Source organism: Camelina sativa, chromosome 15 (genome assembly GCF_030686135.1).
Source record: "Camelina sativa cultivar CO46 ecotype springtype chromosome 15, ASM3068613v1".
NCBI classification, from domain to species: domain Eukaryota; kingdom Viridiplantae; phylum Streptophyta; class Magnoliopsida; order Brassicales; family Brassicaceae; genus Camelina; species Camelina sativa.
This window is the reverse complement of record NC_141894.1, coordinates 14,209,905-14,220,910: the sequence shown is the minus strand read 5'-3', so window position 1 is coordinate 14,220,910 and position 11,006 is coordinate 14,209,905. Positions and strand designations below refer to the sequence as shown.

At 36.4% G+C, this 11,006-nt stretch overlaps 3 pseudogenes; all 3 read left to right on the top strand.

Moving 5' to 3' along the window:
- The first annotated feature begins 45 nt into the window (after positions 1-45).
- LOC104748477 (uncharacterized) lies at positions 46-3,125 on the top strand (annotated as a pseudogene).
- Positions 3,126-3,399: 274 nt separating this feature from the next.
- Positions 3,400-4,785, top strand: LOC147926627 (uncharacterized; annotated as a pseudogene).
- A 1,690-nt stretch (positions 4,786-6,475) lies between these two features.
- On the top strand, positions 6,476-7,989 carry LOC104748476 (uncharacterized; annotated as a pseudogene).
- The last annotated feature ends 3,017 nt before the right edge of the window (positions 7,990-11,006 follow it).

Below are 11,006 nucleotides of genomic sequence, written 5' to 3'. Positions count from 1 at the left end.
CCCAACAGATTGAACTGCAACTTCAACGGTGGCCTACCCCCGGAAATGGAAACAAATGATGACGCCGATGAGAAGACTGCAGATCCGGCAGCAGTCGGCTCGACTCCCAATTTTAATCTTATTCCAGAAGAAAGTACTTTTGGAGACCCTCTCCATTCTCCTGTACCAGTTTTTTCGTAAGTTGTAACCCAATTTCCTTTTGGAGACCCTATCATCTTTTTGTTTTTCCTTCGACCACCTTATTAAAGTCGATGTCGTGTTGTCTACACAGAGGTCCCCCCCTGCTGAGAACAACGTTGATCCTCCTCCTGTGGTCCCTTCGCCCAACTTTGTCCTTATTACCAAAAGTACATTTGTGGAAGCTCTCGAATATGCTGACCCAAATGATGGAGATCTCGAATCTGCTGACCAAATTGTGGGGTAAGATGTACCGACATATAATCTCTCATATTGTTGGTGGACCACGATATACTAATTCCCATATTCTTTTGTCTACACAGAGATCTTCCAGATTCGACATCAGACCGTGTTGAAACCAACGATGGACATCTTCCTCCGGATGGTCAGGGGGGAAATCTCCAATCTGCTGACCCAATTGTGGGGTAAGTGGAACTGTCATATATTCTCTATTTTTTGTCGATGGACAAGCATATATTAAGTCCATCGTGTTTTGTCTATACACAGAGATTTTGTCAATGAAACCAACGATGGACATCTTCCACCGCGTCTTTTTGCAACGGATCGCTATCCTCTTAAGGGTCGTATCAACTCATATTCGAAGCCTGAGTATATGCTGGACATCGTAGAGGCGTTAGATGGGTCCCCAGAGTTAGATTGGCTCAAACAATCTTGCTTTGGTCGTCTTTCTTTTTTATTTTGTAAAACATGATGCAAATTTTATTGAATGGTAAACTTTTTTTCATCAGAGTTCATCGAACTCTCGTCAACAATAATGGAGACCCAGGAGTCTGAGAACCAACAATTTTTTCCCCGGTACGAGGTTTCTGATTGAGATTTAGACCAGAAGAAGCTCGAAAATGTTGACCACCACTCAGAGTAAGTGCAGCAATGTATGTTTGCTGCGTCCTTCAGTATTATAATTAAAAAGTTAATTCGAAATAAAAAGATTATAGAAGAAACGTTCCTCCAAACGGGACGTTTTTGCTTCGTCCTTCGTTACGCGTGGCAACGTCTGTGTGGTTGGTGTTGTTTGGGTAGGACGAACCCAAAAATCGGTCCGTCCAGAGCAGTTCCGAGTCTCTCTCTTGACTCTCTCCATCTTGACAGTGATTCGTTTGGCGATTCATCAAACGCCAGCGGTTTCATCCGTATTTTGTATCATCTAGAAGATTATCCGCCGGTTCCAATTGAAAGGAGATTTGTGTTCCAAATTCGTTTGCGATTTTAGATGATTTAGTATTTTTGATGTAATCTCGATTTAGGGTTTTAGATATTATTTATGGGATTCGATAGTTTAGTCGCTTTGTTTGGATAGTTTACTCTCTGGGTTTAGGTAAATTTTTACTCTGATTTTTATGAGATTTAGGGATTTCGATTATGTTTTGGGTTTTGATAGTTGAGTGTCTCAGTTTTGGTTCGAAATAGGTTTTTGGATTATGTTTCTTTGTTTAGCTAGCTGAGTGTCTCAGTTTCTTGCTTTGACTTAAGATTGTTGTCAGTTTGTTTGGATTATGTTGATTCTTTTATGTTAAACTGAGTATAACCTTGCAATTGTTTGTTGTTCATGAGTTTCCTCAGCGTCACGTGAAGAAAACAACACATAACGGGAAATCACAGAAGAAGTAGCAACAATCATCGAGTCAGAGGTAAATACTTGAATCCATTAGCATCAGAAATGTCCATTGGTTGTTGTTTGGTGGAATCATGTTCTGGAAATGCTTTGGTTGTTGTATAGTTGATCTTTGTATAAAGGATAGCATTAGAAATGTCCTCTATGAATTTAATGGGATACTAGAATTCTTTGTAGTTGTGTAAGTTGTCATAAATTGTGATTAGACCTAGGTAGTTGAAGGATAGGTCATTATGAATGGTAACTTATTACTTGATACCTTTTCACCTTTTAAACACCAAACCAGCCTTCAATCTTTCTCCATCATCTTCTATCTCTCTTCTTTGGTAAACCAACAACATTTCTGATTCCTCATCATCTAAAACTCTTCTTCCTATGAGTTTTTACAATCCATTCAGTCAGTCCTTTAGTTATTTAGAGCTTCTCAACAGTCAAGGAGAGTCACTTAACCAAGAAAACTCTCCTTATGAGAGTTTTCCACCACCTGACCACAATGGTGCTTATGAAATACCTCCTTGGAGCTCTCAAGAGTCCCAGGATGTACCTCTTTCTCAAGAGACACCTGTCAGGAAGGATAGGAAGAAACGAAATCCGGCTGACGATGAAATTCTTATCAGTGCGTGGCTGAACACTTCAAAGGACCTGATTATTGCAAATCAACAAAAAGGAGGAAGCTTTTGGCAAAGGGTTAACAAATACTATGTAGAGACTCCTCATGCTATAGCCAATGGTGAACAGGGGAAGAACATAAACTGTAAGCAGAGGTGGTTCAAGATCAATGAGTTCACTAACAAGTTCTACGGGGCTTATGCAGCTGCAGAGAGAATAAACAGTAGTGGACACTCTGAGAACGATGTGCTGAAGGTGGCTCACATCTACTTCTCTGACTATAAGACGAAGTTTACAATGGAGCATTGCTAGTGTTTGTTAAGGTTTGAGCAGAAATGGCTGAACCTTAACGCTATTAACAACCCTTCTAACTTCAGTCAAAACAAAGAGGAAACCAGTTGCTGCAGCTTCACAATCCGAGGCAGCTTCACAATCCGCGGCAGCTTCACAATCCGAGTCAACCCACACTGAGCAAGACTTTGAGAAAAGGCCTCAAGGTATCAAGGCTGCAAAGGCCAGGAGGAACAATGCTCAGGGGAAGACTATTGCTGAGTACAAGAGCATGTGGGAAGTAAAGAAGGTGGATATGGCTGAAAAGGAGAAGCTACAGAAGCTTGGCATACTAGACACACTTCTTGCCAAATCAGAGCCACTTAGTGAAGCTGATCAAGTTATCAAGGATAAGATAGTGGCTCAGTATTTCTGAGATTGATGTATTGACTTAAGATGCAACTTTGTATGATTTTGGTAGTATCTAAGTTCGAATTTCTGTTTTAGTTTTTTTATGTATTCAATTATGTCTGTTCTTGTTTTATCAACTCGGCTTAAGATGCAACTTTGTATGATTAATCTATTATCGAACGATGTTAAATTCTCCTTGTGTTTCTGATTATGTCAATCTGTTCTCTGTGTCTATATGTTTCAAATAAATCAGATGGGCCAAGACTACAGCTACTCTCAGCCTGATTCCTCATATCAATATGATAGATACTCTGAGGACACTGAGGACAGGGAATCTGTTTGTAAGCTTGTTGTTTCCGAAAATATCAACACTTGAAGTCACAGATCGTTACTATATAGTCGTGAACATCAACTCTGGTACATTGCTTTTGTCACGGATCATTACTGTGGTAGTCACGGATTGAGTAACCACAAAGCTTGTCATATCATTTCCTATATATATGCTTCTTTTGTAACACAAAACCAAACAAACGAAATCAAGATCTCCACTTCTCTTTTTTTTACTCGATTTCTCCTCAATAACAAAACAAGATCTACACTTTTTTTTTTTTTAAATGGCATCTTCATCATACCATTATCACTACCAAAGAGATGGTATGGATGATGATTTTGATGCTTATTTTGATAATTTTCCCGAAAATTCTAATATCATTCAAGAACCAATAGAGCCAAAGAAACAAATTTTTATCCCGAGAAACGGGAAGAAGGCCACAATAATCTTTGGAATGATTATTTCAGTGATACTCCAACATACCCGGACTATTTATTCCGGCGACGGTTTCGCATGCACAAGCCATTGTTCATGCGTATTGTGCAACGTCTCTCTACCGAAGTCGAGTATTTCCATCAATCCCATGATGCAACCGGACGGGCTAGTCTATCACCTATACAAAAATGTATTGCAGCAATTCGCCAATTGGCATATGGTACTACGTCCGACTCAGTTGACGAGTATGTACGAATTGGTGGTTCAACAGCTCGGAAATGTTTGCATGAGTTTACCGCCAGAATAATCCTGTTGTTTGGCGATGAATACCTAAGACGTCCCAGACCAGACGACCTAGAAAGACTACTCTATGAAAATGAAAAACGTGGATTTCCCGGGATGGTTGGGAGCATTGACTGTATGCATTGGGGGTGGAAGAATTGTCCAATAGCTTGGAAAGGGATGTATTCACGATCAACCGGAAAACCTACAATCATATTGGAGGCGGTAGCTTCGTACGACCTCTGGATATGGCATGCTTTTTTTGGAGCTCCAGGTACTATGAACGATCTTAATATTCTAGATCGATCAAATGTTTTTTAGGACATTCTTAACGGTAAAGCTCCGGAGGTCAACTACTTTGTCAACGGAAGGGAGTACAATTTGGCGTACTATCTCACCGATGGTATTTATCCCAAATGGACCACTTTTATACAATCTATCCGGCTTCCACAAGGTATGAAAATTCTCTCTTTTCTACAAAACAAGAAGCTGTGCGGAGAGATGTTGAGCGTGCCTTTGGAGTCTTGCATGCTAGATTCGCCGTTGTTAAAAATCCATCTCGTTTATGGGATAAATACAAAATAGCAAATGTTATGAGAGTATGCATAATACTCCATAATATGATTGTCGAGGATGAACGAGGAACATACAGTTTCCGAAACATTGTTTCTGAATTTCAACACGGAGAAGATGTGGATCAAACATATACCGTCGGTGCAGCCAGTTTGGGTTCAAATATGAGCACTACGATTACTCGTCTTACAAAAATTCGGGATAAAAAAGGCCATGAACGGTTAAAAGAAGATTTGATTGAGCATATTTGGACTAACTTTGGACATCTTCCAGATAATGAAGATTAATTAAAAAAATTCTATGAATTGAATAAAATATTTGTTTTTATTTTTGATGTTTGTATGTTTTATGTTTTTAATTTCTAACGTTTTAATTGTATGTTTTGTTTTTTTTTTCAAGTTTTTTTTTAACTTTGTAATTTTCAAGTTAATGTTATATGTTTTATTTTAATTAAAACTTTAATATCTTTTTACATATTTATTGAAATAATTAATTTTTAAAATTTATAATATTATTATTTTATTCAGGGGACCAATTGTGAGGGACACTAATTGATGTGACTGAAAGGTCGCGGATGCGGAACGGTTGGAGGGAACGTCTTCGGACAGAACTTGACACGCAAAACTTTCCGCGGACAAGCTTTGAGGTTTTGAATCTAGGGAAGATTCAAACGAGGGAAACGGAAAATGGCGAGATTCCAACGAGCCGTTTGCGAGTACGGTCGTGAAGCCTCTATCGGGTCGGACGGATGCGGAAACAGCTAAGTGTGGCTTTGGTAAGATGCGAAGGTGGAAGCGATAAGAGATGGAATGATGGAAAAGGAGATGGATTGAATGACGACACAAGAGGTTTGGCTCGCCTCTTGATACGGTCGCTAGCTAGCAACAAACCCAGTTCGAAGTTAGCTAGGGTTCTCTCACTTAGACAATCCCGGATTGAACTAATGAAAGGAAGGAGACAAGATCAAAGAATCTCTCTTTGAGGAAAAGTTTTATTTTCATTCAAGTCTAAGGAGAACAAAGAGCTAAGAGAGGGTTTAAATACTTAGGTCAAGAGAGGGCTTAGGGACACGCGGATTCATATTGATCCGCACACTTGTCCTTAGACGTGTTCTCCTTGTAAATGGAACACGTCGCCTCTAAGAATTTCAACATAAAACTCTCAACGGTCCAAAGGGAATATTCCAAAGTTCAATTTAAACCAAAAGATAAAAGTAAAGAGAGATAACCGCCTTTGGTCTTGACGCGGGAAGCGACTTAGCCTTAGGTCGTTTTGCACCAAGCTCAATGCCTCGTTAAAACCTTCTCCGGTAAACCCAATGGGAAAAATCCGGGGTAAGGAAAAATAGTACAAATCCTTGCTTACGTAACTTTGTTGTCTTCACTCTTGGGTAAGAGTGAAGACCAAATGAACAGAACCTTCGAGGTCTTCATGGGACGGTTGATGCTGGACAAATGATCGGACAAAGAGATTGATCCGTTGCTTGGCCGCCTTTGCTGAGCTCCTTGATCGTGTTGTGGCTCCTTTGAGGATCGTTGGTGCCTTGGCCGCGTTCGAAGTAGGCGTCTTGGCCGCATCCGGTGCGTCTTGGTCAGGCGTCTCGGTCGCGTCCAACGTGTCTTGGTCGTCTTGGCCGAGCTCCTGTCATACGATCACATCACTAATGCTCGTACCAAACTTAAGAAACTCTGAAAATAATCTTATTATATTTGAGGAACCAAAATCTGAGGGACACCAATGCCGTGCTCTCAGTAATGACAACAAAACAGACTTGTACAGGCGGCAGCACGGAGCCTAAAAAAGTTGCTATAATCTTTGCGTTTGGGGTGTAGGGTACCAAGGGATGCAAAAGAATCCCAGCGTGAAAAACCATTGAAGGCAAGCTCGAAGAAGCTCTGTTCCTCGCTGGAGCTGTACCGGAGTCCATTAGAGGCAAAGCCTAAACTGTACGATTTCGCACGATCTGCACGAACCGATAAAGGAGTGAGTGCTGTGGGACAAGTAGTTTCAGGTCACTTCAACGTTGATCCTCCTGGATTCGTGGAGCGTCTAAACTCAATTCGAATCTCCCTAATCAGATTAGGATCTTTGGTTATAAGCATGTTATGCCGTCGTTTAGTTCCAAGAAGTTCTGCGATCAAAGAAGGTATGTGTATCTGCTTCCTGTGTTTGCTCTTGATCCAATCTCGCATCGTGATAGAGAAGCGGTAATTGCTAGTTTAGGTTCAGGCGAGGTTTATGTTAAGTGTATTGAGTGCTCAGAGAGAGGTCGTAAGATTCCTGAAACAGAGTTACATCACACCTCTTTTCGTTTTTCAAATTTTTATTGAAAAATAAATAAAAAGGGGGGGGGGGGGGTAAAGTGAATTCTTCTCAATATACATACTAATGTTGTGGGTAATTGGAAAGGAACCAACTTTGTTACAAAATCATTGAATGTTCAGAGTCACACATTTTGTCGAACAAGTCTAGTTCATTAAGAACTGACGTCAAGATTGAAGCTTTGAGTTCTGATTTAGCTCAGTAGATGTTGGAGTAGCTAAGATACAGGAAGACAGTTGTAAATTGAATACAACTTCATCTGAGAAGATCAAAATGACTGAGGCAAAGAGCAAGTTTTGTTACGGGGAAAAGGAGAAGGAAAGGTTCAGTAGAATACTACTGAGTTGTTATGTTGGATCATATAATTTTCATAACTTTACTACAAGAATGAAAGCAGATGATCCGGCTGCGCATCGTCACGTCATCTCCTTCACTGCTAATACTGTCATCAATCTTGATGGTATTGACTTTATCAAGTGTCAAGTCTTAGGCAAAAGCTTCATGCTACATCAGATTCGTAAGATGATGGGTCTTGCTGTTGCAATCATGAGGAATAGTGCTTCTGAATCACTTATCCAGACTGCTTTCAGCATGGATGTGGATATAACTGTACCAATGGCCCCAGAAGTTGGACTCTATCTCGACGAATGCTTCTTCACGTCTTATAACAAAAACTTTGAAGACAGTCATGAGGAAGTGTCAATGGAAGCATACAAAGAAGAAGCTGAAGCATTCAAATTGAAGCATATATATTCATTCTCATATCGGCGCTACAGAGCCAAAATATGGAAATATGGCTCTTTGGTTGCATTCCTTGAACCATAGAAACTATCCTGACCTAAATTTTGGCAGCCATGGACATAACACGGACCAAGTTCTTGTTCATAAGAAAGTTGATGAAACCCACCCACCACGAGGAAGAGCAAGTCTTATTATTAGTCTCTAAGCAAAAATGATGAATGCTGAGTTTGAAGATTTTGACATTGAATGATAATTGTATTATTATTCAACAATGTTGATTTAACTATTCTTGTAACTTTTTAATCAATGATTTTTTTGTGTGTTAAATTTTATTTTATTTTCATCATCAAATTAGAAAACTTTTTGCATAATCAAATTATTTGTACAATTAATTTTAATTACAGTGATTTAGATAACTATCACTTACTTTGACTGATGAATGTCATTTTCACAACAATTTTTGTACAGTCAATCTCAGTGTATTATCATTTTCTAGAATTTTATATGTCTAAACTGAGATTTTAGAATTGATAATTGAGTTTTACAATAGTGGAGCCAACAATGAAGAAATGATCTTGTGTATATATATAAAAATATGTATACTATAGGTATATTGGAGAAAAATAAAATTAATTTATTGAAAAATTACTATTTGTGGTAAAAATATTGATTTTAACAAATCGGTTAATACCTTCAGTTTTTCGTCTTAATATTTGTTGGACAATTATAATTTATATATTTCAATCTGGATAATGTTAAAAGCAATACATACTTGAAAACATATAAGGTTAAAGCATGGTGATATAATGGTTTACAACATTATATTAAATAAAGTATATTTTAGTTGGATCTTTTGCAATAGGTGAGAGTCTTCTTGAAGGAATTTTTGATATTTTCTAAACATGTTAGTTAGAACAAGATTGTGTGTAGTAGTTTAGAATGTGTTTTGAAAGTTTTGTTGCATAATCCAAGTCATATAAACATTGTGTGTGATCTTTACGCTTTGGATTCCTAATTTCTTTGCCAAATAAATCTTGAGTTTGCTTATAGATTTTAAAATTTTCATAGATTAACCTGAATAAAAGTAGTACATTCACAAAACCAAAAAAAAAACAAAAACCACAAAAGAATATAGTAATCCTTTCTTGAACCACAAAATTTCTTTTCTTCATCCTCTCAGATTCCAAACACGATTCCCTACAACGGTTAGATAGGACTCAACTTTGCTTTCAAGTTTCAAGGCTATTAAGATTGGAGATGAGCGCCTCTTACTCACTACGGTTCTATTCATATGCTCCAACTGATCATCAAATATTTCGATGGCTTGACCAATGATCACATTGGGATTAGTGCTTCTTTGGGCATTACGAACTACATCATGTTTAACGTTGATAGGAGCGGATAGCAGAAATTTACTTAAAACTGTTGTGGGGCTACAAAACAAAACAACATCTGTTAACAAAACCAGATCTGAAAGTTTGCGTCTAATTTTTTTTTTTTATTTTTTTTTATTTCAAACTCTTTTATTACTTAGGAGCATGTTTAATTTTTAAAAACTTACCACACATATAATCATATTCCTGTTTACATAAAAATTAACTAGATTTATTAATTGACCATTATTTATTAAAAAATAATCAAAATTTTACTTTTTCAATTTGTATAACAAACTTTTTTTAAAAAAACAAATGGTATCGTTGTTCATTAGTAAATGTTTATCTACTAATATTTATTCATGTGACTTTTTTATACTCTCTATCCTTCAACGCTATTTTTTCCCACTCAATCGCACAACCACTATATATATCCTTCTCAGATCCTTTTATATCGCAAAAACGAACAACTTGAAGAAAATCGTAGGTACATCGGGATGCATCAATTTCTACCACATCTTAATTTAAACATTCATATATACTTGTTTTGTTAGTCTCTCAAATAACCGACATTTTTTATATATATTGATTTTGATACTTTGACCTCAATGCATATTTAATTGTCAGTTTAAATAGACTCAATTTCATTAATTATTATATTTTTTGCTCAAAATATTTATTCAATTAACCGTCACATAGAAGTATTATAAAATACTAAAACAGTAAAGCAAAATGAGCAATGAATTTTTCTACATCTATCCTCTACCAAAATTGTATCAAATAAAACAATAACATTATTATCTACATGCTTGTTATAATTAAATAAAATATAAATATTTTATTGTGTTCTCGTTTTACCACCGTAAATTTGTAAAAAGTATTTTTTGATATATTGAAGTTAGATAATATCTTCTTCCAAATTAATAAAATAACTAGATTAAGACTTGTACTATAGCACGGGTTGAAATTCATTTTGTTTATATTGTAATTTTTATATAAAATATAATTTATGTGATTGTTTTAAAAAATTTATGGATAAAACATAATAGAATAAAATCATATGCTAAATATGATGGCTTGAAAAAAGACACATTGTTTGTAAGTTTTATATTGTTAATGATTCTAGATAAGTACTCGTGCTATAACACTGGTTAAATTTTATTTTATACAAAATTTTGTATATTTTATATTTTAAAATAAAATTTTAATATGTTGTATTAGTTTACGTATGTGAAGTTATTTCAACAATGTATATTCTATATCAAAACTTGAATGTCATTATAAGACATAATTTTGTAAATTTGGTTTTTAAAAAGCAAGTTATTATATTATGAGTAATTTAATATAGGGAGAGTTACTAGAATATTACATAAAAGCTTCCTTATTACAAAAGTAGCACAAAATAGTTTGTAATTACTAGAATAAACTTTGTACACATACTACCCTTGAAACTAGTGTTGAGAAAAAACGTTATTACGGCTAATGCCATTAGTGAAAAAAAAAATATTGGGAACTGGGAGAAAGTCTACCGATTCTTTGATGGTACATTTATATAGGTGGCTGATTAAATGTGTACGTCAGATATTTTTGGTACACTTAGTTGTAGTCTTGGTACACTTATCGGTCAACGTAGATGGTACACTTAGTTGTAGTGTTGGTACACTTATCAGTGACGTATATGTGTATCAAAAACTAAGTGTACCAAAAATATCTGACGTACACCTTCAACAGTCAATATGACCCCAAAGATATTTATGGTAGACTAATGGCCTGTTGCGACAGATTTATGCGACAGACCTCATCCTTTACAGATATTTTTGGTATACTTTGTTTGTTTTTCTCAATAGTT